Source organism: Balaenoptera physalus (genome assembly GCF_965194825.1).
Source record: "Balaenoptera physalus genome assembly, chromosome: 20".
Taxonomy (NCBI): Eukaryota; Metazoa; Chordata; class Mammalia; order Artiodactyla; family Balaenopteridae; genus Balaenoptera; species Balaenoptera physalus.
The window spans coordinates 8,625,541-8,653,105 of NC_138901.1; the positions used below are offsets into that span (position 1 = coordinate 8,625,541).

Below are 27,565 nucleotides of genomic sequence, written 5' to 3' on the forward strand. Positions count from 1 at the left end.
CAGATTAACAGGAGAGAAATCACACAAAAGTTTAATAACATGTATACATGGGAAAGACCCAGGAAGACTGAGTAACTCGCCAAAATCGCCAAAACCCTCACCTTAAATACCATCTTCAGCTAGAGACAAAAGAGGATGCTGGGGGTAAGGGTTTGGGACTTCAAAGGGAGGAAGGCAATTCACCTGGAGACGGGAAAGCAAATGTTTGGTGAACAAACGTTTGCTGGGCTGCAGAGACAATGTGACACAGCGTCGACTCTGACCTTCAGGCCCTGCCGAATTTCTCCATATTCTTTGCAGATACCTCTGGTGATACCTCAGGCCCTTTATCTAAATTCTTTCGGGCAGTTAAGGGGAAGGAAATAAAAACTTTGAGTCTTCTGTTTCTTAAAAGTAATCAGCCTAAATTAATCCTCATGCCAAAGAGACAACTTTTGCGGGGGGTGGGGGGGGCAAATTGTGTTCCTCTACAAGGTCAGAGGCTGAATTGATTACAGAGAAAGGGCTGAGAAGGAGGGTCCAGGGGTTCAGAGAACACAGAGGGAGCCGGGGGCCTGGAGTGCGTGGTGAGAGCTGGGGTGTGTGGGAGTGGGTGTAGGGAGCAGCTACGGTGCTGAGACCGATGTCAGGCAAGAGAAGCTAAAAAGTGTTCTTTAGGGTAACTTTGTGGCACCCACTCAGTGCAGGTTTGTCAGAGTTAGCAAATAAAAATACAGGACACACAGTGAAATTTCAGACAAACAATGATTTTTTTTTTAGTATAAGTCAGTCCTAAATATTATACAGGCCATGCCTATACTATAGAAATGTGTTACCTGAAATTCAAACTATGGCTGGCGGTTCTTCATTTTTTCTGTCAACCATCATTCAGTGAAACCCAAATGATTTGTCAACACCCCCTTTAAGGATGCTTTTGGCTTCGTCACTAGGCTGAACGGGCTCTGACTGGGCCGGAGACTGTCTTTGATCCTGTTCACCCCCTCAGGACATTTATGACTCCATCTTGAACAAAAGGGGGGACTGAGCTCCTGAAAAACAGCGATGGTTCAGAAACACCCCCTCCACCCATTTTGTGTTTCTGGTGACAGATTTAATGCCACGGAGTTAAAGCAGACTTATCCATGTCCCCCCCCACCACCACCACCCCGTTTGCCTGTGTCAAGGTCTGTCACGCACCCTCCAGTTTCCCCTTCTGGCCCCATAAGTGATGAACTGAACAGCTTGTCCCATTGATCAGTGGGAACAAAGTGCTCGTTAGTGTGACTTTGGTTAAGTCTCCCTTCCTCTCCCAGGCCCCTGAACTTTGGGGTGAGCCCAGCTAAAACCTTCTCTGACCTCCTCTCCCACCCAGCCACCCTTCCCTCCACTTGCGCCCAACCTGCTTTTTTTTTTTTTAAAGCCTATTTTTAAAAAATTAATTAATTTATTTATTTATGGCTGTGTTGGGTCTTCATTTCTGTGCGAGGGCTTTCTCTAGTTGCGGCAGGTGGGGGCCACTCTTCATCGCGGTGCGCGGGCCTCTCACTGTCGCGTTCTCTCTTGTTGCGGAGCACAGGCTCCAGACGCACAGGCTCAGTAGTTGTGGCTCACGGGCCTAGTTGCTCCGCGGCATGTGGAATCTTCCCAGACCATGGCTCGAACCCGTGTCCCCTGCATTGGCAGGCAGAGTCTCAACCACTGCGCCACCAGGGAAGCCCCGTGTGCTTTACTCTTTGAGGGGGTCTTTCCTCAGCCAGCTGGTCTGTCCCAGGGCTGTGGTGACTGTCTTGTTCACCCCTCTGTCCCCAGTGCCTGGCACAGTGCCTGAGGGTGCAGTCCATGTTTGTGAGTGACAAGCGGGCACTAACCCGGGACCCTGGGCAGGAGCTGGCCCTCACTGAGCCCATGTCCCCCTCGTAACATGAGAGGCTCAGGGAGGTGACATCTGCAAAGTGCATAGGACCTACTGGGCCTGTAATAAATTATACTTACCATCCTCTTTCCATTATATAGTATCTACTTTTCTCTTTTCATCATATTATATAATATGTTCTTTTTAGAGAACATTCAAATTAACCTCAAAAGGACTAAATGAGGGTAAGTTTATGACAAAGATTCTTTGCTTCACCGAACTTTACTCAGACTCCTGGACATTCCCTTAGGCCCATCTGTGCACCTCCCTGTAAAATCTAGTTTTAGCAAGAGCCCCGCTGGGTCAGTTTAAACCCTAACCCCCCACTCCCGATAACTTATCAGGTTCCTCTCCCTCCACCATCCCCCAGGTGATGTCTGAAGCCCCCTAGCTTGCCTTCACCAAGAATCCTGTTAGGTCACTTCAGCCAGAACCCCCTTTACTCCTGATGTTTCCTCTTAGTAATTTTCCATAAGTTTCCACTTGCCCACACTGTATCCCGAGTTGAGTCCAGTCTCTCTCCCCCACTGTAAAATCCCACTGTGATAGTCTGGAATCAGTTCTCCTTACCATCTCTAACAAGGGTTTTGAGTATTTTTTTTTCTAACATTTAACAGTAAAGACGTGAACTCCAGTGTCAGGGAGGAAAAATGTTTCTTCTACTTTCTTAGGTCTGTTAATTGGGGGCCTGCAAAAGACAGTTTAGCAAAAGAAAAGACAGATTTTTAAAATTCACACAGGTCTGCAGGAGTTTATGAAAAATGTGATTCAAGGAGGTGGTTAGAATTGGGGGCTTATAAACCATCTTAATAAGGGAAGTGGCACGGGAGGGGAAGAAGGACAATTATGGGAAAGCAAAGGACTTTTAGGAAAGATAAATGGCGCTTTAGGAGAATAGATGGGAGTTATGGTAGTTTTATGTCTGTTTGGGGAATGTTCATCTGGGTGTGGGTGTCTCTCCAGAGAGAGGATTCTTCCCAAGTTGTGATCCCAGCCTGGGGAGAGGATTTGTGACTGTTGAATTATTTTGGGAAGTTCTGCTTTTAGGCCTGTAAGGGGGAGTTCAGAAAATAAAACAATAACAAAACTCTTATTCTGGATCCGTTCACCTGCCTTTGTCTTTTCTAATTTTGGTACAAATCAAGGAAATCACCCTCTACTTCCCTCTTCCCAAGTAAGAGGAAATTGAAATGACTCAGATCTGCTCTAGAGGCAGGAGGTGTCAGGCTCGGGGCCCCAGTCCTGAGTGTCCCCTTGCTCTGACCTCACCTCTGACATCTGACACGCCCGTGAGTCCTTGTGTGACAACAGAGTTCCACTCTGCGCAAGGCCAGGGACTTGTGCGTCACCTAAAAGTTCATCTGTTCCCCTAGGCATGCAATTTACCATCAGGGAATTGCTTACGAAATGGGGGGAAACAGCTGCTCCGTGTGCTTTTTTAATGACTTCAGATTCTGGGGCAGGGCTGAAGAATCTTATTTATCCAGCCAACCACGCTGTAGACACACAGGGGAAGGAACCAAGACCTATGACCCTAAAATAGCTTCCACCTAAGGACCACCTAGCCCACGTCGGACAACAGGCTCAGCGTGGCACCTGCATCTCATTTACTCCTGGGAACAGGTTTCTGAAGCCGGACGATTCTTTTCTCTACTTCGTAGAAAGAGAGGGCCAGGGACGCAGGGATAGCCCAGCAGGCAGCTGGTGAACTTGGAGCTTGAAGGTGGGCCGTACCCAACTCCCACCGCCATGCAAAGTAAAGAGAGAGTCTCATTCATTTGGTTTTAAGCCAACAAAATATAAAAGTATTAACAGTATTTTAAGTACAAAATATCTATTATATATCAATATTTCCATTTTCTGTTAGGCCCAGTTAACGAAGGCGAAGCCGTAGAAGGAGAGAGAGAGGGAGATGGACTGAGTCCAAGAGACAGGAAAAGAGGAGAGGACGTTGTGAGGACCAGACCAGTACACCCTCCCCTCTGCACACGTGGGACCAGGGACAGGGAAGGCAGAATGAATCATGACCCTGGGCTTGCTCAGACCTGGGGTGGGGGGGGTGACCCCAGTGACTTAAAGGGGCCGGTCTTTTTTTTTTTTTTTTTTCTTTTTGGCTGCTCTGCTTGGCTTGCGGGATCCAGGGATCGAACCCGCACCCTCGCCAGTGAAAGCATGCAGCCCTAACCACTGGACCGCCAGGGACTTCCCAAGGCGCTGGTCTTAGCTCTTGCTGACATCCGGGCTTATTCCACAGTGCTTCTAAAGGTTTTACACACGCAAACGTTCAGGTTGTTGTTTAAGCTTTACCTCGGAGCCCACTAGCTCTGCCAGCGACACCCGAAAGTCCCTTTGACAAGGGGCCTTTGCTGCTGGGTTCCATTCCACAACCTCTGCACAGGACAATTTGGGGTTGACATTTCTGTCATTGTCTTCTACCCCTTCCACCCCACATACTCCCGCAGGTAAAGGAAACAGGGGCCCAGAGGGAGGGGACCTGGTTTTATAAGATGATTTGTAGAAACGTGACATTTCATGTTCTGCATGATGTTTCATCTCAGTTCTGCTAAAACCATGGTCATCTCAAGAAAAAACTCCTGATGACACAGGAGTAAAGGATGTTTAATCAGATTTTCTAACTGCCTCCCTCTGAAAGGAACAAACCGAAACTAACTGTTAAAGGTCTACTTTTTTTTTTTCCTGGGCCGCGCCATGCGGCATGCTGGATTTTACTTCCCTGACCAGGGATCGAACCTGTGCCCCCTGCAGTGGAAGCGCGGAGTCTTAACCACTGGACGCTAGAGAAGTCCCTTAAGGTCTACTTTCTATCTCCCTTCTGTACCGTTTGTTTTTTGTGCCTGGCATTGGAAGCATGTACTGTTCCATATAGTCTAAAAGGAACAAAATAATCCACAAGTGCTTCGTACCTACTCATTTTCAGTCATCAGAGCCCCCAGTTTCACTCCAGTCGAACAGATTGTTATCTACTACATTAACTAAATGCAGAAAATACCAATATCCTATATGCACATTTTTGGAAAGCGGCGTCATAATTTGTCAGCCTGCAAACATTTTCCTTGGAATACTCTGGACTCCCCTGTGCTTCTCGATTCCGTGCTTTCTGTGCAAACAACATAATAGCTGGAACCAACTGCAGGACAACTGCTTCGCTTTAACTTTTGCTGTGTTACCCAGAATAGAGGTGCGGACTTATTCACTGAGGAACATTCTTTCCTGTCTAGAACATGAGGCTCTGTGGCTGGAGTAATTAGACAGTTGACTGAGCTCCAAGAGGTTGCTGGGTTGCAGGGAGAGGAAGTGGCCTGTATCGTTGGACTGTAAGAAAACAATTGTTTCAGCGGGGACGGTCCTCAGTGTCCTCCAGAGAGCCTGGGTCTTGCAGGGATCAGTTAAGGAAGTGACTCTGGGAAAAGGGTGATAATGACGTATGAGGACCCAGCTAGAAGGCTGTGTGGGGGAGGATTTTCATCCCTGGTCCACCTGCCTCTATGAATAAAAGAAGCCCGATGCATCTTTGATATTTAATTCTTAAAATTATCCCCAAACTGGAAGCAACCATACACAAAGGGGGGAAACTGATTAAACTAATGATGGTCCAGCTGTACGGTGGAAAGGTGCTTATGATAATTTAATGAGTGAGGAAGAAAACAGGTTTCAGCATATTGCATGATTCCACTTATATCCACAAAGCCCCAGATCAGGCAAAAGTAATTCTATGGTGATAGAGATCAGCAAATTGGTTATTTGGGGGAGAGGTATATGTGCTGAGCAGAGGAAAGGGAGCTTTGGGGACAGGAAATGCTCCTTATCTTGATTCACAGGGCTGTTAATTGAGTGTCTGCATGTGTGAAAACAGATCTAAAATTTGTGCTTTTCAGTATGTGTAAGCTATACCTCAATAAAAAAGAAAACATTGTGTGCATACCATGTGGTTTCATTTATAAAGTTCATGAGCAGGAAAGCTAGGCTATGTGTAGAAGTCAAGAGGGGATTGCCTTTGGGGAAGGGGTGACTGGGAACAGAATAAGGGGGCTTCCGGGGGGCAATCGTGTTAGAGTTCTTGACTGGGGCTGTAGCCACACAGGTGTTTTCTCTTTGTGATCGTCCAGCTGTATGCTGGGGATGTGTGATTCTCTGTTTCGTTGCTGTACTTCAATAAAAGATTACCTGAAAATATTATGTACAGTATGGTCCTATTTTGGGGGGTTCAAAATACACATGCAAAGAAAAAAACCTGGGTGGAGGGGCACTGTATTCATTTCCTGGAGCTGCTGTGACAAGTTACCACAAAGTTAGTGGCCTAAAGCAACACAAATGTACTGTCTTACAGTCCTGGAGGTCAGAAGTGTGACTGAGGTCTCACTGAGCTGAAATCAAGCCGAAGGCAGGACCCTTGTGCTTACATTGGGCCACTTGGGTAACCCAGGCTAATCTCCCTTTTTTCTCTGATTAGCACCCTTAATTCCATCTGCAACTTTCATTCCGCTTTGCCATGTGATCTAACATATTCACAGGTTCTGGTTTTAGATGTGGACATCTTTGGGGGCCATCCTTCTGCCAACCACAAGCGTACAATACAAAGTTAAGAATGCTAATTTCCTTATCTGTACCTTCAGAAGTTTTCCTGAGAATACACATACTGCTTCTGAGATGAGAAGAATTAAATCTCAGTTGTCTATATGGATGGTGTCTTTCCAAGGTGTGGTCAGCCTCCTGGCCAGGACAGTCCTGGGCAAGTAATAGTGTGCCAGAGATGTCAATGTTCTAAAGGATGAAACAAAAAGCACTATATATATATGTATATATATATATAAAATATGTATATTTATATACATATATATATAATTATATACACATATAAATATATATATATAACCTTGCTGTACACCTAAAACGTTGTAAATCAGCTATACTTCCATTTAAAAAAAAGAAGGGCTTCCCTGGTGGCGCAGTGGTTGAGAATCTGCCTGCGAATGCAGGGGACACGAGTTCGAGCCCTGGTCTGGGAAGATCCCGCATGCCGCAGAGCAACTGGGCCCGTGAGCCACAACTACTGAGCCTGCGCGTCTGGAGCCTGTGCTCCACAACAAGAGAGGCTGCGATAGTGGGAGGCCCGCGCACCGCGATGAAGAGTGGCCCCCGCTCGCCGCAACCAGAGAAAGCCCTTGCACAGAAACGAAGACCCAACACAGCTAAAAATAATAAATAAATAAATAAATAAATTTTGAAAAAGAAGAAATAATAAATAAGAAGAAAGAAAAAAGCACCTAAGCCTTGAGCAGATCACTGCCCTTGGAGACTCTCTGTTCCTTCCAGGCACGCAGAGTCATCTTCTTAACCAGAAAAACAGCTTTTCTGCTTAAAATATTGATCAAACTTTAAAGTTGAAAATTTGAAGTAACAGGATGCTTTACTATGGAATTTTGAAAATATGTGAAACAAGCAAATTACATTTTGGGGATGGAGTATTGGAAACTTGCCAGCGGTACCTTAACATTCCTTTCCGCAGGGGGTTGCCTGGTCACCTTCCCAGGGTCTGTGAGCGGTAGCACGTCTTCTGCCCACAGAACCGTTGAGAGTGTGAAGTTGGCATGGGTTTCTTCCAAGTCACCCCTTTGCCAGCCCTCCTCTCTTGGGTATTTTCTGGGTCACAGGCTGAATGCACCCCAAAACGCATCTGCAGCCACAGACTCGATAAAGAACAAGTTAAGAAATGCCAACCGAGATAAGTTTGTCTCCCTGATCACCTGCCCCTGAAATACTGCCAGTCTGAGGTTATCACCGCCTTTGGGACAAACAACAATTCACAAGTGAAGAAGACCCTTAAGGCTTCATGCTTCCCAAGGAGTTACACCTGAGACACGAGTTCTTACTGCATCTTAATGTGTCTTCTGCCATAGTTGCTCCCAACTCTGATATAATAAACATAGCTTCTTACCCTACTCACAGGCCTAACATACTCCCAGGCACACGCCTTCTGGTCTCGGGAGAGAGATCCCGGCTGCTAAATGTGGGTGCAAATAAGATCAGTAAAGGTCGCCCTGGGTGGAAAAGAGATGCAAAAGCCCAGCCTGCCGCCTCTGCCTAAGTGACATCTTTTTCACAACACTATTTGTGTGGCCACCTGGGTATCTATGATAAAAGTCATTATCCTAGAGATCCTAGGAACCACTCCCCCACCCCCATCCCTCGTGACTCAAGAGTCAGGCACAAACTTCAAACAAAACATGGGGTCCCCAGAGCATCTTCCGGAGGCTCAAGGGCATCAACTGCAGGATCACAGGTCCTCTCAGTTCGCAGGCACAGAGCTGTACTCTTGTTTTATCTTTAGCTACTTATTTTATTTTATTGATTTATTTTTTAATTTTTATTTTATATTGGGGTATAGTTGATTTGTTAATGCTGTACACTTTGTGCTGTACACTATAGTTGATTTGTTAATGCTGTACACTTTGTGTACAGCAAAGTGATTCAGTTATACACATACATGTATCTATTCTTTTTCAAAATCTTTTCTCATTTAGGTTATTACATAATATTGAGCAGAGTTTTAGCCACTTATTTTAATCATTCACTCCAGAAGACTGCCCCCTGCCAGCTCCTTTCTGGGTCTGACCCTCCACCAGTTTCAAATGAACTGGTAAACTCAAATGTGGGGTCTTTACACCGGGAACAGTCAGGCTGAGAGCATCTGCAGATGCTGTTTGTCCTTTGCATTTGCCGGTGGCAACTAAGTTTGGGCTCAAGGTGTTTTCACCAATGACTGCACTTGTTTCAGGCCCTTTTGGGATCAGACAGACCCTTGCTCTTGGCTGGGGGTGGGAGAAGGGGTTCTTGGGGCCTTCACTCTGGGTGGCTAAAGCCCTTCTCTGATGCCGCCCACCTCCAAGTAAAGGGACATTTTGCTCTAACTACCCCGTGAGTTATTGCAACCAAAGCAGAGTGTTCTCTTGCTTTTACAACCCAGAAAACAAATCGCTGTCTCTTAAATGAAAAGGAACAAAATCAGCAACGGGAGAGGTCGTGGGAGATGTTTTCCAAGGATCTAAGAGTACTTGTCAGAATCAAGCAACACATATTTAAAATCCTCTTTAACAAGGCCTGTTTTGAAGTCAGTTCATTGTGTGGTAAAGAAAATGAAAAGAAAGGAGTGAAAAGTTTTGACTCACATATTTTGAAATGTTACAAAAATTCGCATGGCTGTTTCGGGCTCTGGCTGCTGGATGGGGTGTGTGAGAGGTCTCTATCCAAGGCGTAGTCTTATGAGAGCTTTAATAATGGTGTGAGCAAAACCAGATCCAGAACCCAGAGGAAGGAGGAATGAATTCTGACCTTTACATCAGACGGATGGGATGGGATTTCAGAGGGCAGAGATGGGGTAAAGAGACATTCCAGGTGGAAGAAGCTCAAAGTCCTAGAGAGGTGTGTGCTGCTGGGACAGCAAGTCCTCAGATGGCACCATGGACCAGGTTTTCAGCCCTTGGCTCCTGGGACACAGCAAAACTAAAATCTCATATTTTTATCATTGTTTCCATATTGTGCTTTACGAGTTTGAAAACTAGCATAGGCATAAATTTGCTTAAAAGTCAGGAGTTTTGACTTGGGATTTGAAAGGACGTTTTTATCAGTAATGGCATGTTCGAACAATCTTAGAATTTCACAGACTTTTCCGCAGAGGAGGTGCCCAGCAGGATACTCAGTAGCCGACTGTAGAATTTCTCACCCCACCTCATCTCAAATGCTGTGGGTGTGATGGGAGCTGGTCTGCGGGTAGGAGGAATTTTTGGAATGTGATTCCAGGCCAACACCCCATCTTTACAAAATTAAATCTTGAGCATCCTTTTCTTTTGCCACAATTGGTTATCTCTGGGTCTGTGGAATGTCATCTAGCCAAGAGTCTCCAGTCTTTATTTTCTGCAGTAAATGCTACTGAAATAATCTCTATGCAAAGGCACTTTTTGGGTGTATGCAGAAACCCAACCAACATCTTCGCAAAAGACTGGTAATTTTAAAAGCCCTAAGCTATTCTCATCAGCTGAATGAATGTTTTGACAGCCTAATGGTGGTCGATGTGCTCTATAGCTTTTACACAGAGCTGATGAATTAGAGAGTAACTTCAAGATCAAGCCCTAGATGAGAATCTTCCCCATGGAGTTGGCCTGTCACCAACAGATTGCCCAAGAAAACTCAGCCCCCTATTGGCACTGGCCACCTCTTGCAGGAAGACACATTCCGAAGGGCTGAGGGATTAGAAAGTCCTACATCCCAGTGGATTGGAGGGAAAGGGTTTAGTTTGGGGGCATCAGATCTCTGAGACTCCCTTAAGGCTATCACCCAGTCCTTCCCCCGTCATTCTCATCACTCTAGGTGAGAATCTTTGTAGAGCGGGGAATGATTTGGCTTTTTGCAATGGGCCCTGAAACAACCCAGCATGGGGAGAAGACTCTACAAACAAGACCAGCCCCACAGATGGCCAGCACCCCCTGCACAAGCCTAGTTCTGACATTCTCTTGAACTATGACCTTAGCCTTGGAGGCCAGCAGCAAGGTGACCATTTCACCTTGGTCAGCTCCAGGGTCAACTGGATGGCAGGAACCATTTGATTTTTCCAGTCTGGCCATACTGCCTAGGCCAACAGGTCTCCCTGGCTTAGTTTGATCACCCCAATGCCCCAGAAGCTGGGGGTATGTGGCCACTTAGAGCCATTGAGGATGGGTACAACAGACAGCTCTTTAGAAGGGTTTGGAAAAGCTGCTTCTCCCTATTCTTTCTTCAACCTAAAGCCCTCTTACCCAGGCTGGCTCTCAGGGGGTCCACACCTACAAAGCGGTGTTGTCTCCCTCCTTCTCCTTAAGGATTACAAATCAGTGATCTTAAAATTTATCACCCACTTCCCTGGCAGTCCAGTAGTTAAGACTCCGAGCTTCCACTGCAGGGGGCAAGGGTTCGATCACTGGCTGGGGAACTAAGATCCCACATGCTGTGTGGCATGGCCAAAAAAAAAAAAAATTTATCACCCATAGATTAAGAACAAGGACCTACTGTATAGCACAGGGAACTATATTCACTATCTTGAAATAACCTATAATGGAAAAGAATCTGAAAAAGAATATATATATATATGTATAACTGAATCACTTTGCTGTACACTGAAACGAACACAACACTGTACATTAACTATACTTCAATTAAAAAATTAAATTAAATTAAAATAAAAATTTATCACCCAACCAGGTCACTTCTGAGAGTGAAAGGGGACGTTATTGATAATTCCCTTGAGCCCCTAGGCATCAATTGAGACTATCTCAGGCCAACAGGGATGTCTGACGCCCTAATTATAAAGGATGGAGAAGGGAAGGAATGTGACTAATTAATGAGGCCTATTAATCTCCACCCATGTAGGACTGTCCTTTGAGCCCCGTGCATTTCCGAGTGACAAAAGACACTTTTCTGTTACGTAATAACATCCCGGGCGCCACCAAGTCCAAAGGGTAACAAAGGACAGAGCATTTCCAGCTGCCCGTCCAGGAATGCCATTTAACAGAAGGAGAGCCCTGGGCCCAGCCAGAAAAGTTCATGCTTTCCTAAAGTCAAGGTTATAACCATGCAGTGTGGAAGGCTTCTTCCCGTAATTGTTCTAGTGTTTGTGCAGGCACACATGCACCTAGAAGCTGCCATCTATATTTAGCTGCCATTAGCATCGTCTCTGCACAGCATTCCTATCTTATTATGCAGGGAGCACAGGCTTTGACTGGCAATGTAATACCAGGGGGTTTAGAACAAGAAAGAAATAACTAGTATCTTCCAGTAACCATCCCATCATCTTCCACAAGATGAAGGAAGCCCTGGTTTTGCTGCCTTCCTAAGCAGGGTCCCAAGAGCTACCCCTGCATGCAGCGACGGGGGAAGAAAAATAGTCCAGATGATCACTAGGCCGCCTTTCCTTAGGGGTTATGAGTGAATTTCAGGCCTCTGTCCTACCCAGGAACAAATACCCGCTTCTTTCAGGAGTTGAAAGGATGACTCTCAAATCACTGCATCAGCTGGAGGAAAACCTCATAAAGGAGCTGGTACCCCTGTGGGAGAGCAGTCTGCGTTGTTGTCGAGGATGCCAGCTCTCTGGAAGGACAAAAGGCAGCATTTCCTTTTATCCGCCCGTCAGAAAAACGAGTCAATATTCGATGAAATCGTTTACGATAAGTGAATGCAAAATATCATCTACAATCGCAGACAATGAATAGTGACTTCATCTATAAGAAGAGGGCCGCGGTCTGGCTTGTCTCGAAGGGCTGTTACACTCCAGCAGTTCACACTCCTATCACGTGTGTAATCCCTGGATTACATCAGCCAGCCTGTGCTCACACCTACCGGCTCTCATCTCTCTGGGAGCAAAGGCTGTAATTATTAGAAAAATCAGAGCCTGTACAAATATGTTCTGATCCAGTTTTCCAGAGAAAAGGCAGCAGCTTAAAAAAGCAGGAACAGGATTTCCCTGGCAGTCCAGTGGTTAAGACTCCACACTTCCAATACAGGGGCCATGGGTTTGATCCCTGGTCGGGGAACTAAGATCCCACGTGCTGTGGGGCGCGGCCAAAAAAAAAAAAAAAAAAAAGCAGGAAAAATTTCAAAACTCTGATCATGAGGACTTTTACACGCTGCTCTGACCCTCAGGCTGCATTTGCCCTTACTCATAATATTCTCCTTCACTGCACCGAAAACAATTTCAACTCATTTGTTATACTGCCCAAAATGTCATGAATCGGAGATTAGAGTTGACAAATGTAGGGAAGGAAAAAGTTTTCTTTGACTCTCTTAGGGTCCCTGGCTGGGTCTGAAAATTAAACTGACAAAGACGGATGAACAGGAGAAAAGCATACAAATGTATGTAATGTCAATTTTATGCGTCACGGGAGCCTTCCTACAGAAATGAAGACCCAAAGAAACAGTTAAACCTGAGTATTTCTTGCTAGGTTTGATGGGGTGGACAGTCGTGGAGGAATATGATAGGTCGAAGAGTATGAAGTGAGTGTAGCAAACTGGTGGAAACTTTGCATGGCCCATTTGAATTCTTCCTGGTGTCCCTTTGTCTTAGGAGGTAAGGATGCTCCTTTCCTCTGGGTCTAGGGTGGGCACCTCTTCCATAAGGGTTTTATGACCTGTTTCAGGGGAGAAGGAGGGGAAGGTCAGTGTGAACTTCCTGCTTCTGCCATTTTCTCAAACTCCTTCAGCTTAAAATATTTAATACACCCAGGGGCAGTATTGCGGGGGAGCATGTCCTGAGCCCCACGTCCCAAGCATCTTCTTAAAAGTGCAAGTTGAAGGACCCATTAAACACTGTCCCTAGGGATGGATGTTGAATCACCTGGCTTTGCCTCTCACATATGAGCTCAGCCGAGGATGTAACTGGAGCATCTCACAATGCCATCTCCGAGGAACAAGGACGGAGGTACAGCACTTCTGAGCGTGTGTCCTTGGCCTGCTCCCCACCCAGAATCTGAGGCTGCCCCCAAGGTTTTGAGCCTTCTCTCCACATACTGACCATAATCAGATTTCCAGACTGTAGGTATCCCCTTTCTAATGCAGAAATATAAAACCTACTGGGGTTCAGATGTGCGATTTAGATTCAACTAATCACATGCTCCTGCAGGGGATTCTGACTCAGGACTGACACGTGGAGACAGAGACAGGAAACAGGGCATCATTTTGTTGGCATGGATCGTGGCAGAGGGAGCCCGGTTCTGGAGACCAAGCAGACTTGGCAGCTTCCTGATCCTGGTGAGGTGGCAGCTCCCTTGGTGAGCCAGGGTGACTCGGGGAGTCGGTTGTTCCTGGAAGCCTGCCTAGTGCTTGCAGCCCCGGTCTGCCCAGCAATTCCGTGAGCCCTCTGGCCCTTCAGAAACCCCCTCTGGCTTGAGCTAGCTAGAGTGGATCCTATTGTCTGCTACTAAGAACCCCCTGGCTAATACAGATGGAGCAAAGACAGCTGGGGGTGGTGCGGTGGGATGGGGGTGGGGTGGGAAGAGACGTTCAGGATGTAGTAGAAGAGTCCAGAAAGGGAAATGGGAAGTTGGCAAATATTTTGAATAATGGCTACCATTTATTGCGTCTGTACCACGTGCATTATCTCCAACCCTTACAACTCTGTTAGGCATTACTATGCCCATTTTACAGCTGCGAAAATAGGCTCAGAATGGTTAAGGGACCTGCCCAAGGTCACAAAGCCTTCCACAGTGAATTAGGACTTTGAACCCAGATCCTTTGTGCTCGAGGCCCCGGATCTCTCCACTTTGTTCCTCTGCCCAGGCCAGCCCTGCTTGCAGAAAGGAGGGGAAACTCCTTCCCCCGTTCCTTTTACTCCTCCCGGCTTCCGGCTCTCACAGCCCAGACGTTCTGCTAGTCTGAGTCACACTACAGTTTACCTGCGTATGGGCTCAAGAGGTTAGGTGAGCAATTCATCCTTCAGGAACACCAATTACATTAGAAAACACTGACATTGTGGGGGAAATTTCCATAATAGATGACAAACTGCCAAGAGTCCGTCACTGAGGGGCTGGGGTTACAGAGGCTATTTCTGTATTCAACTGTTGTTCTCTCTGAATTTTTTACAAAAAGCAAGTGTATGCCTTCTGTAGTTATATATCACAATTAGCACCACCAACAGGTGATGGAAGAGCAACAAAACACAAATTATGGTTGTGACTGGATGGTGGGAGGATTGGTGATTTTTATTTTCCTCTTTATGCATTTCTGCATTTCAACACGTTTCTAAAACAAGTGTGGGCTCAGGTTGCTTTTAACGACAAGGAACAGAAAACCCTTCCTCAAGCTGGACTGCACAATGCGGACATTGACAAGGGCACATGACGGGAAGTCTAGCAGGAAGGGGAGCCCCAGGCACGGCGGCGACGTGTCACCAAAGACCTGCTCTGCTCCCTCCACCTCTACTCTCTGTGGCCCCAGGACCCCCCCATCCCCATCAAAGGCCACTTCCCCTCGTGGGCACAGCACAGGTGTCGCAGTCCCAGGAAGCAGAGTGGACACAGCAGTGCCCAGACCCAGAAATGGGCTGTCTTTTTCGGTGTCTCCTTTTTAGACGGCAGGAGCCCTTCCGGAACCCGCTAGCAGACTTCCCTGTGGGTCTCATTGATCAGAACCGGGTTCCATGCCCACTCCTAAATCAGTCCCTGGGAGAAGGGGGATGCCTTAGATTTACCTGGTCTGCCTGCCAGAGCTGGGGCAGGGTCAGCTTCCCCTGGAGTTCCGCCGCCCCCCGCATGTGAAGGAGGGTGGGCGCCTGAGCAGAGTCAGGCCTTGGGAAGGAAGACATGGGCAGTGGATGCCGTGTAGACAGTCTGCTGTAGCGTATATTATTTTATAATTTAAAAAATTACATTGATATTTAAAAATTTTAAATCACCCTTGTTGTGGTTGGAACCACAGGTGAGAGCTTTGGCAGGAGCTGTGTCCATGGGTCCCCTCTGTTTATGAAACCTTTCTGCTCCTTCATGGAAAATAATCACGGTCTAAGCTGGAACAAAAGCCTTCTTTTTCTGCTTCAGGGTATTGTTTTATCTCTGGGAACATCAAGAGCCGAACAAGTCCCAGCTGGCAGTCATGGGGCCTGAATTTCCTCAGGTGTGTCTATCAGTTGGGTCACAGGGCTCCCTGCCTTGGCTAATAAAATTCCTTTCTTAAGGTGTTATGGCTCAAAATTAAGTTTTATCGTGTCCCTAACCACGAAGAGTGCTAAGCTTTTATCGGACATCATTTGATGCAGACTTCTCAAACATCTAAACATTTTTTAAAATTTATTTTATTGAAGTATGGTTGATTTACAATGTTGTGTTAATTTCTGCTGTACAGCAGTGATTCTGTGACACAGTATATACATTCTTCTTCATATTCTTTTCCATTATGGTTTAATCACAAGATATTGAATACAGTTCCCAGTGCTATACAGTAGGACCTTACTGTTTATCCGTTCTATATATAATAGTTTGCATCTGCTAACCCCAAACTTCCAGACTATCCCTCCCCCACCCCCTCTCCCCCTTGGCAACCATAAGTCTGTTCTCTATGTCTGTGAGGCTGTTTCTGTTTCATAGATAAGTTCATTTGTGTCATATTTTAGATTCCACGTATAAGTGATATCATATGGTATTTGTCTTTCTCTTTCTGACCTACTTCACTTAGTATGATAATCTCTAGGTCCATGCATGTTGCTGCAAATGGCATTATCTTATTCTTTTTTACGGCTGAGTAATATTCTATCATATATATGTATCACATCTTCTTTATCCATTCATGAGACTTCTTAAACATTTAAGGGCTTGGCCAAGATGAATGAAATGGTTTTGAAGATGTCTTGGATCCCAGCATTGCAAATCTGAGGGTGGGGGTAAGAGGAGCCACTTGGAGGTACGTTGGGTTTTCCTGCATCCATAAATTTTCTCAGCATCACTTTCAGCAAGTTTGAACCAGCTGCAGAGAAATCATCGGTTTCTTTCAGCCTGTTGTACAGTTGCTAAACTGTGTAATGCAAAGGATGCAGAAACTAAGACAGAGGGTTCAATGTCTTCCATCAGAGAGCAAGCTTTGCTTTGTATCGAGACCCCAGTTGGCCTCGTAGTCTTTGCTGCTGGGACATAAAAATAAGTGGATTTAAAGAAAAAGAAAGGGGAATAAAACCTTTCTATTATTTTCACCAAGTTAAGGGTACCTTTAATTTCATTCAGCATTCTCAAACTTGAACTTAATCAGGGTTTTTTGGCCTCCATTATGTCATGTGCCAGGCGCTTGGGAACTCCATTATTATAAATCTCAGAACAATTAGCGGATGGAAGAATAAATGGAACATTAAAAAGTCACACAGGTTATTGCCACTTGCTATTTAAAGAATGTATGAGTCAAGCCTATTTGACTGCAACACAGAGGTCATATGGAAATATCTTAAGGCCAGATACGTTCCTGGTTTGCGAGCTCAGCAGAATGTCCGGGGACTCGCAGGTGTGTCTGTCCATCAGGTGCTCCCACACTGCCAGTCGGATGCCACCTGGGCATCCACATGCCTATGTGCTTAGGGGTGATGGGCATTTCACCACGACACCTGGGCGTTCAGGTCTTGAACCTGGTGAGTTGGAAGAAAGAACAAAAAGGAGAAACAATGAGTTTAACCTCTGCAGAGAGAGGTTAATGCAACGGAAACACTCACGTGAGTGTTGGAGTCAAACAGTGTTAGGGTCACATTCTCTGCCCTGGAAGTCACTGTGTGTGTCTTGGTGTCCCAACCTGTAAAATGGGCCCTTATGAGGATCCCTGCCTAGCGGCCGGCCAATACAGCCAGTGTGCAGCAGAGGGGGCTGTTATTAAACCATAACTAACTTAACTAGGGTACCATATTCAGTTACCATATGGGGTGAGAGGCACCACCCACTGCCTCCAAAGATCCGAATTCTCTGTGGGGATTAAGCAGGCCTCCTTGTGCCTCCGTTTCCCTGGGTGTAGAATGAGCCCAGGTTGCCAGCATCACAGGGGTTCCTGGAAGGCTCCCCCGAGCTGCCAAGAGGCTGGTCCTCAGAGAAGCCCTTTGTGTGCCCGAGGGGGTCCCCGGAGACGAGCTCCTCTGCAGATGCACGTGGTGAGCCTCTGAGCAAGGCCCGCCCACCGCGGAGGCCGCCCCGGGAGCCAAGGACTTTTTTGTTTGTTTTTAATTGTTATTTATTTATTTACTTATTTATTTATTTGGCTGCGTTGAGTCTTCGTTGCTCCGCACAGGCTTTTTCTAGTCGCGGTGAGCGGGGTCTGCTCTTCATCGCCGTGAGCAGGCTTCTCATTGCAGTGGCTTCTCTTGCTGCAGAGCACGGGCTCTAGAGCGCAGGCTCAGTAGTTGTGGCGCACAGGCTTAGCTGCTCCGAGGCATGTGGGATCTTCCCTGACCAGGGTTCGAACCCGTGTCCCCTGCACTGGCAGGTGGATTTTTAACCACTGCGCCACCAGGGAAGTCCCGAGAGCAGGGTCTTTGTTCTCTGGCTCTTTCAGAGCCCGGGCCCTAAAGTGGACTGTAGGCCCGCCTTGGCCTTCTTTTGGCCTCACTTTCCTTAAAGCCACGCTTGTTGGAGGTCAGGCAAGAGCACGTGCCCTCGGAGTCCTGGAGGCCCCCCCATGGGTTGCAAGCACCTTCTCACCTTCAGGCTGAACCGGTGATGCAATGAAAGGGGAGCGTGCAGGAAGTGCCCCCTTCCCTCCAACCGGACTTCGGTTCTAACCAACTGTAGAGGGTGGAATGGGGGTTGCCCCCAAAAGATGTGTCCAAGTCCTAACCCCAGGTAGCTGGGAACATGGCCTTATTTGGAAATAGGGTCTTTGCAGATACAGTTAAGTTGAGGATCTGGAGGGAAGAGGAGCTCGTTGTGGATTTGGGGGGCGGGGCCCTGAATCCAAAGACTGGTGTCCTTATAGAGAAAGGACATTCAGAGACACACAGGGAAAAGGCAGATGCACAGACTAGAGGACATGAATGCAGCCCTAAGACATGGGATGCCTGGGGCCTGAGAAGCTGGAAGAGGCAGGAAGTGACCTCCCCTATAGCCTCAGGAGGGAGCACGGCTCTGCCAGCACCTTGATTTTTCCTCCAGAACTGTGAGAGAATAAATTTCTATTGTTTTAAGCCACCTGGTTTGTGGCAATTTGTTACAGCAGTCCCAGGAAACTAACACACCAGCCCCAGGTGCTTCCTGAGCCTAGGTGGTAAACCTGCTGAGTAAAGTTCAGAGGTGTAGCTTGTGTCCCTGGGGGTAAGGAGTGAGGGCGAGCAGGCTCCTGGTTTTGCATCAGAGTGTTGCACATTTCTGGGGAGCGGCAGAAGGTTGGCTGGTGTCCTGGAGGCAGCCGAGGGTCACTCTTTGGCAGGAGCACAGTACCTGTCAGAGGTCACGGCGGGATCAAGCCTGGCAGGCACGTCCCTGTTAGGATCAATTATGCATTCACGCTTGGCCGTTTGCTCCAGTGAGCTTTGTGAATTTGGAGGGTGGCAGGGACTATTGTATCCAGCTAAGCAAGATGACCATCTCTGCAGGCGTCCCCTGATCCCCTCAAGTCCTATGTAGCTCGTAATTATGGAAAGTGGTTTACCAAGAAAGACCCCGCATTGTTTCAGCATGTCTGTGCTTACAGCCATTCAAGTGAGGACTGATCTTTTGAACAACACTCTTCATATTATTTTTCCGTTTGGGGGAAATTTAAGATGGGGGAAGGACTTATGTAAATAATAGAGGATGATGTCGGTAACCAACCACAGGGGTAGGCAGGAGAATAATCTATGCTTAGAGAACATTCCGGAGGCAGAGCTGTGTAGGATGCCTGGCTGTGGGAGGCATTTACATACAGCCTAACCATTTCCAAAGCGTTTTCACAAATATTTTCTTATCTCAGCTTAGCAACCTTGTGAGATACATTTTTCTGACACCAAATCCCGTCAACTTCCGACTTTAGAGAACTTGTTTTGTTTTGTTTTTTTTCCCTTTAGAAAAGAAAAATCCTAAAAGCTGCTTTGGGCTACTGAGGGGGCCCAATCAGGCACACAGGCCCTGCCATGGTGGGAAGGGAGGGGAGATGGAATTTTCAGCAGGTGTGAAATGAGCAGATGTGTGATTCTCAGCAGGAGGTCACAGAATATTCTGGAGGCAGAGCTGTAAGATGCCTGGCTGTGGGATGCACCCCAAATAAACACTCCCCCCACAGACAAAAAGCGGTTGGGGGGGATAGGCGATTTGGGGGTCTGACATGGCCCTGTCTTTCACCCACGTCAAGGAGGAAGCGGGGGAGCTCTGGGCTCCGATGGGTCCTGTCCATCTCTTCCTTGTGAAGTCCAGTCTCTGCCCACAGAACTGAGGTGGAGGATATTCTCGTCCATATTTAGCCTTGGGAAAATTGCTTTACTAATCGAATTTGGGGCGCTCTGCTTATCCTCACCCGGTCCCCCCTTGTTCTGTGGCCTGTGGTCTGTCCCTTGTTAGCGCTCCTTTCCGTGTGCGAGGCCACCCCACCCTACCTGGTGTGACCCAAGGTGGAGTAGCCGGGGATGAATTGCTGACTTGCTAATCTAAGTCCCCATCTGGCCTATGAAAGCGCCACACAGCTGCACCAGGGTAGGAGAAGCAAGGACAATATTCTGTGAGAGAAACAAAGCAAAAAAAAGTCTGATTGCGTTGCCTATTTTTATTCCTCTGAGCCAGAAGCTAAAAGGGCTCAGGTCATCCTTTCTTGTCCTAAATCTCATTGGATGAGTGCTATGCTTTCCAGGGCACACGGCAGCAATTCTCTTAAGCTGGGCTGCTTCCCTAAGCTTGATGTCCTCGCTTGGTGACACAGGGGACAGCACAGGGGGGTGGGGTGAGGTGCTGAGAGCATGGCTCCCAAGGACGTATCAGCTCAGTGCAGGGGGTGGAGAGACGTGTTTAACGCACACAGAATAAAGGCCTAATTGAAGACTCATCACTTCAACCCAACCAGTATTTAACAGGGTTCTGGAAAATGCCAAGCGCATAGGCGGAAGAACATGAGTGGATGTGATCCCAGGACCCAAGCAACTTACAACTGGAGGGGAGAGACAGACCCAATTCATTTACAGTCTCATTTCAGGCAGTGTGCCTTACGGTGGAAGTGTCAAGTGCTTAGACACAGAGGAGAAGAAGAGGAAAAGGAAAGGCTTTGGGGAGGGGTTACAGAGCTTAAGAGGCTGTGTGGTCGTCACTGTTTACATGTCTGTCCCATGCAGTAGGCTGAGCTCCTTGAAGGAAAATCTGTTTTTATATAGTGGATCTTCCCACACTCCTGTGCTAAATATGGTGTCTGAATAAATTACGGGGCTGAATACATTTTTGCTGAGTTAACGAAGGAATAAATAAATGAGCAGATAAAGTGGGGATGAAACTAAAATCATTCTGGACAAAGGAAAGATTTATAGAAGACCTCGGATGGCAGGCTTTGAAGCTTAAATTTATCTCTGTTGTCAGTGTTAGATTTTGAGCAAAGGAGTGAGTTTGTGCGTGTGTGTGTTTGAAAGAGAATTTTGCCAGCAGCATGGAGAATGCCTTGGAAGAGGAAAGACTCTGAGGTGGAGAAACCAATTAAGATATGGGGAGCTTTGCCTCTCCAGGTTGAAATGAAATATTTTAGAAATATGTAAGGCTGGATGATAACTTTTGCAGATCTGGTTTCTTGGCCTGAAGTTTTCCCAGGTTGGGAATGATGCAATGGTATTAGCTCAAGACCACTGGATAACTGCCAGAGCAGGATGAAGAAATTGTGCCTGTAGGGTAACCTATATTTTTCATACTTTTCCAGGCTGGAAACTTTGCCAGCTGGTCCATGTCAGGATAATCTGTCATGCCTTGCAAGGCTGTCTTTTACCCTTTTACTACCAAATGAGAGAGTGATCCCTTCCAGAAGTGGAAGAGACCTGACACGTCCCAGTAGCTGGCCAAAGTGCAAGGTGCAAATGCCAAGGTGGGTAGGGCTACCAGAGAATCAGAACTAGGTGTTCTCAGCACAGCCTAAATATTTCATTGACCCTGCCACTTAGTAACGTTCAAAGGGGTCATTCAGACTTACCTCCTATGTATCTCGCTGTTGTGGAGAAGAGGTTGGGTTCTGCAGGCTGAAATTTTAGCTAAGACCGTCACTTGTCTCCCAGTGTCTTTCCTGCAATGACCCAATCCTCTTGGTGTCAACAACTTCCCATGCCTTCCTTGAGATGACTCTTCATATTGTGCTAAGATCAATGGAGAAGATGTGGTCGGAGGGACCAGTAACAGCGTCCCCAGCTCAGGTCAATCCTGTTGGGGAAGAAGTAACAGGCCACAGGGTCTGTGTCCAGGCTATAGATGCCGCATCCTGTCGTCAGCCAGAGTGACCACCAGGAACGGCAGCTTCAGACTCAGGCTCCTAGTGGGGACACAGCTGAGCAACCCAAAGGAACCCGAGTGTCTTGCTGTGGATGCCAGAGCTTGGGAATCCTCCGTTTCCATCACAAAGACACCTGATACATGGCCTTTACACAGTACCCGGCAGGGCTTCCATCTACCAAGTAAGAGGGGACACAGACAGTCCTCAAGCTAGGGACTCACTCAAGGTGTTTCGGATACTCTCATAATATGACCTTAGAGAGAGTCTGTCTGAGGAAGAGAGCAGGTGCGCAGCTGAAGACAGGAGCAGCCACGTGGTCTGTGCTGCAGCACTGTCCTTTGCTCTGCTTGTCACACACCCACTACTGCACGCACACACACTGCTTCCAAGGAAGCATCATTCGAGGAAGGACATTTGATCCTCTTCAGCCTTTCTTCCTACTTGCTGGAGGTACAGGATACATCATGATGATGGCAAAGCAGCAAGACAGAAGGAACCCATGTCCCTGATGATGAGACCTGAGGCCACCTGCATCCGCATTCTGGTGGTCTTTTGGGAGCTGGCCATTGACAGTGATGGTGGAGGTGTCATTCCCACCCTGGACTCCATTCACATGCAAGGGACACAGACTTCTATCTTGTCAAGGCACTTTTACTTTGGGCTTTTGATCGCTGGCAGCCAAACCTGATCCCGATACACGTCTCCACTTCCCCCTCCATACGTGCTCATCTTTATGCCTCACACAGCATCTGACACATAGTAAGAACTCCATGCACGTGTGTTAAAAGGACTGGATCTTTCTGCTTAACTCTGAAGCGTGGTGCTCAGTACTGTTTCTTATAGATTTTGGATACACACCCAATAGAACTGATTTTATTTATTTATTTATTTTTATTTTAAAATATTTATTTATTTACTTGGCTGTGCTGGGTCTTAGTTGTGGCATGCGGGATCTTTCAGTCGCAGCATCCGGGATCTTAGTTGTGGCATGCGGCATCTAGTTCCCTGACCGGGGATGGAACCCAGGCCTCCTGCATTGGGAGCGTGGAGTCTTAACCACTGGACCACCAGGGAAATCCCTAGAACTGATTGTGAAACAATCAAACATACCATAACTTATGCATCTAGATGAGTATTGTTTCCTTCAAATTACTGGCCTTGGGAATTTGTTCATGTATCTTAATGATACTACTTAAAGATACTGTTCATGTGGAAATATAAATTGGTACAGCCACTATGGAGAACAGTGAGGAGTTTCCTTAAAAAAACTAAAAATAGAGCTACCATATGATCCAGCAGTCCCACTCCTGGGCATATATCTAGAGAAAACTATAATTCCAAAAGATACATGCACCCCAACATTCATTGCAGCTCTATTTACAATAGCCAGGACATGGAAGCAACCTAAATGTCCATTGACTGAGGAATGGATAAAGAAGATGTGGTACATATATACACAATGGAATATTACTCAGCCATAAAAAAGAATGAAATAATGCCATTTGCAGTGACATGGCTGGACCTAGACATTGTCATACTGAGTGAAGTAAGCCAGACAGAGAAAGACAAATATCATGTGATATCACTTATATGTGGAATCTAAAAGAATGGTACGAATGGATTTATTTACAAGACAGGAATAGAGTCACAGACGTAGAAAACAAACTTATGGTTACCAAGGGGGAAAGGGGAGGGAGGGATAAATTAGGAGACTGGGATTGACATATATACATTACTATGTATAAAATAGATAACTAATAAGAACCTACTGTACAGCACAGGGAACTCTACTCAATATTCTATAACGACCTATATGGGAAAAGAACTTTAAAAAGAGTGGATATATGTATATGTATAACCGATTCACTTTGCTGTACACCTGAAACTAACACAACATTGTAAATCAACTATACTCCAATAAAAATTAATTTTAAAAAACCCAAAAAATAAAAATTATCAGACTTTAAAATTTTGCCATATATTAAAAAAAAAGTTTGAATGTTCTAAAAAAATAAAATAAAGATACTATTCGTAGTATGGAGGGTCCTTAAAAAGCTAAAAATAGAACTACCATATGACCTAGCAATCCCAATACTGGGCATATACCCTGAGAAAACCATAATTCAAAAAGAGTCATGTACCACAATGTTCATTGCAGCACTATTTACAATAGCCAGAACATAGAAGCAACCTAAGTGTCCATCGACAGATGAATGGATAAAGAAGATGTGGCACATACATACAATTGAATATTACTCAGCCATAAAAAGAAACGAAACTGAGTTATTTGTAGTGAGGTGGATGGACTTAGAGTCTGTCATACAGAGTGAAGTAAGTCAGAAAGACAAAAACAAATACCATATGCTAACGCATATATATGGAATCTAAAAAAAAAAAAAAGGTTCTCATGAACCTAGGGGCAGGACAGGAATAAAGATGCAGACGTAGAGAATGGACTTGAGGACACGGGGAGGGGGAAGTGTAAGCTGGGACGAAGTGAGAGAGTAGCATGGACATATATAAACTACCAAATGTAAAACAGATAGCTAGTGGGAAGTAGCCGCATAGCACAGGGAGATCAGCTCGGTGCTTTGTGACCACCTAGAGGGGTGGGATAGGGAGAGTGGGAGGGAGATGCAAGAGGGAGGGGATGTGGGGATATATGTATACGTATAGCTGATTCACTTTGTTATACAGCAGAAACTAACACAACAATGTAAAGCAATTATACTCCAATAAAGATGTTAAGATCACATGACCCAGAACTGCAAAGTGAGAGCTCTGGATCCCCCTGATCGAAAGATTGGTTCAGGGATGGGCATGTGATCCAGGTCAGGCCCTGGGATTACTGTTTGTGTATCTTATTTTCTTGAGACATTTTTCAATACCTCATTTGTGATTATGCCATGATTTGTCATCCTCAGTGGTGACAAACCATCTTTTCTGTTAAAAATATTTTCCTATAGGTAACTTCAAGCACATACAAAAGTGTACAGAGGAATATAATAAACAATGATCAATTTAGAACCAACCTTATTTCATCTAGGCCCTTCCTCCTCTCTTTCCCCATCTGGATTATTCCGACACTAATCCCAGAGATCACATCATTTCACCCCCAAATATTTCAGCGTGTATTCCTAAAAAGAGAAGGCTTCTTTAAGAGATATCAATATTAGCCAGAATACCATTATCCCACCTAAACAATTAATAATAATGTTTTATTTATTTATTTTTTATTGACGTATAGTTGATTTACAATGTTGTGTTAATTACTGCCGTACAGCAAAGTGATTCAGTTATACATATATATACCTTTTTAAAAATATTCTTTTCCATTATTGTTTATCCCAGGATATTGCATAGTTCTCTGTGCTATAGTCGGACCTCGTTGTTTGTCAAAAATAATTTATTAATTGTTAATAATGTTTAAGCTTCCCTGTTTCATAAAAGTTTCTTTTACTATTTTATTAAAATCAAGATGGAAATAAAGTTCATATATTGCAATTGGTTGCTACCTCAAGTATCTGGGTTTTGGTTTTTTTTTTAGAAATTTTAATTGAAGGGCGGGCACCACGGTGGAGGAGTCGCTTTCAGGAGTGTGGCAGGCAACCAACTTCAGGGAGCAATTCTCCCACTTAGAGCGCGAGAAGCAATGGAAGGTCCACATGGAATTCTTCCTGTGTCACCTGTCCGACTACCGTGACCCACCCAACAACTACTGCTGCCTGGCCAGCTGCTGTCCCTCTCCATGGTCTGGGCCAACCACTTCTTCCTGGGTTGCAGTTACAACAAAGACCTTTTAGACAACGTGATGGAAATGTCTGATGGCGTTGAAGTGGCAGACCAGTCCTAGTTTACTACCAGAAGTGAATTAATGAAAAAGCATCAAAGCTAAGGCAGAAGGTTCATCACATTTTCATCATCAGCTGCAGACTGGGACAGGAGGCTGGCATGAATGCCGACATTGACAACAACGGCTCTCTTAAGCTCTTGGTATCACCAACCTGTAGGAAAGAGGCATTGGAATGGAAGAAAATCTTGTCTAGATTGGCGTTTTAAAAAGTCTCATTCTGGGACGTCCCTGGTGGTCCAGTGGGTAAGACTCCATGCTTCCAATGCAGGGGGCCCGGGTTCGATCTCTGGTTGGGGAACTAGATCCCACATGCATGCTGCAACTAAGAGTCCGCATGCCGCCACTAAAGATCCCGCATGCCACAACGAAGATTCCGTGCTGCAACGAAGACCCGGTGCAGCCTAGATAAATTAAAAAAAAAAAGTCTCAATCTTCCAGTAGCTATCATTCTAAAAGTATGCGTGGGTATTTATGTATTTATAAATCCTGCCCTCTTTTTTTTTCAGGTTTTGAGTGTCTAAATGTTTGTTAAAAATGCCTGTTTATTTAAATGTTAATGTAATAATGGCAGGTGATGATTTTCACAATTTGGATTTTTCAACAATGTACTTCTAGCTGTGAAAAAAATTTTAATTGAAGTATAATATTTACATAAAAAAGCAAACAAATCATAGGTGTATGGCTCAATAAATTTCTCAATCTCTTTTGATCTATAGTGTGGCCCTTCCCCTATTTTTTCCTTTGTCCTTTGATGAGGAATGTGTTTGTCATGCAGTATTTCCCATGATTTACGCTTGGCTGATTATTTCCCCCTGGTATTATTTAACATGTTCCTCTGTTCCTATTTCTTGTAAATTGGCCGTTGCCATCTAGAGGCTTATCAGATCAGGTCAATTTTGGGGCGAGACCATTTCATAAGTGCTGCTGTTTACTGGGTTGTCTCTTTCTCGGACCATCTTTTGAAGGTGGATGTGATTTTCACAAACAGGCAAAAGCCAGCCCTAGCTGAGTCTAGTAAGCAGGGTGGGTGATCAAGCTGGAAAATGATGGTTTGAGTTGAAAAACAAGGTGTGATCAAGTAATGAATGATTTTCTTGTGTGGCTGGTAAACTAGCCCTGAAGGAAATTCCGAAACTGTTCCAAAAATGTGCTGTGCACTGGCAGCGTCAAATGCACAGCCACCGAGGGTGACTAATGCAAACGGAACAACAGAGACATTGATGGAGAAACTGTATGTTGGCTATAAAACCATCCTTGTTGTGTGGGTGGACGTGCGTGCTGTCCTTCTCTAGTCATTAGCTCCTCTTAAGAACTCCTAAATGTCTCAGTGTGTATCACACTTGTACTTCAAAGTTGGAGCTCTTGCCGAAACGTCAGATCCACTTGGCTTAGGTCCATCGAACAGCTCGGACGTGTTGACAAGATGCTGCTGGGGCCCACCCAGCCCCTCCCCAGCCCTGGCGTTTGCCTCATCTGCATTACTCGGCGAGAATGTGGTCAGGACACCGCAGAAGTCAACAAAAAATGAGGAAGTACGGGGAGCCTCCTGCGCCGGTCAGACAGACCAGCCCGGCCCTGGGCCCCCGCAAAGCCGGAAGGCCCCGGCTATTTTGATGCCTCGCAGACTTCCCAGTTCCAAGTCAGCGGAACTCCCCGGGGCCACTGCTGGACGCCCCTTTTGTGTCTCGGCAGCCTCCGCCTCGCTACTCGCGAGCCCCGCCCCTCACACTAGGCCCGCCCCGTGACGCAAATCTGGGTGGGGCCAGGCGCCTTTGGGCAGACCTGCCTTGCGTCTGGGCCGACGCCTACTCCGAGCTCCTCCCACGCCCGCCGGCCTGGAATTGGCGACTGCGCAGCTCGGCTCGGTCCAGGTTGTCACCCCTTCCCCCTTCCTAGCA

At 46.1% G+C, this 27,565-nt stretch overlaps 1 pseudogene across 1 annotated transcript; it reads left to right on the forward strand.

Moving 5' to 3' along the window:
* Nucleotides 1-1,121: 1,121 nt before the first annotated feature.
* LOC309651183 (CDKN2AIP N-terminal-like protein pseudogene) lies at nt 1,122-27,502 on the forward strand (annotated as a pseudogene). The gene is made up of 3 exons: nt 1,122-1,163; nt 1,789-1,895; nt 25,377-27,502. The product of its transcript is annotated as a CDKN2AIP N-terminal-like protein pseudogene (transcript).
* The last annotated feature ends 63 nt before the right edge of the window (nt 27,503-27,565 follow it).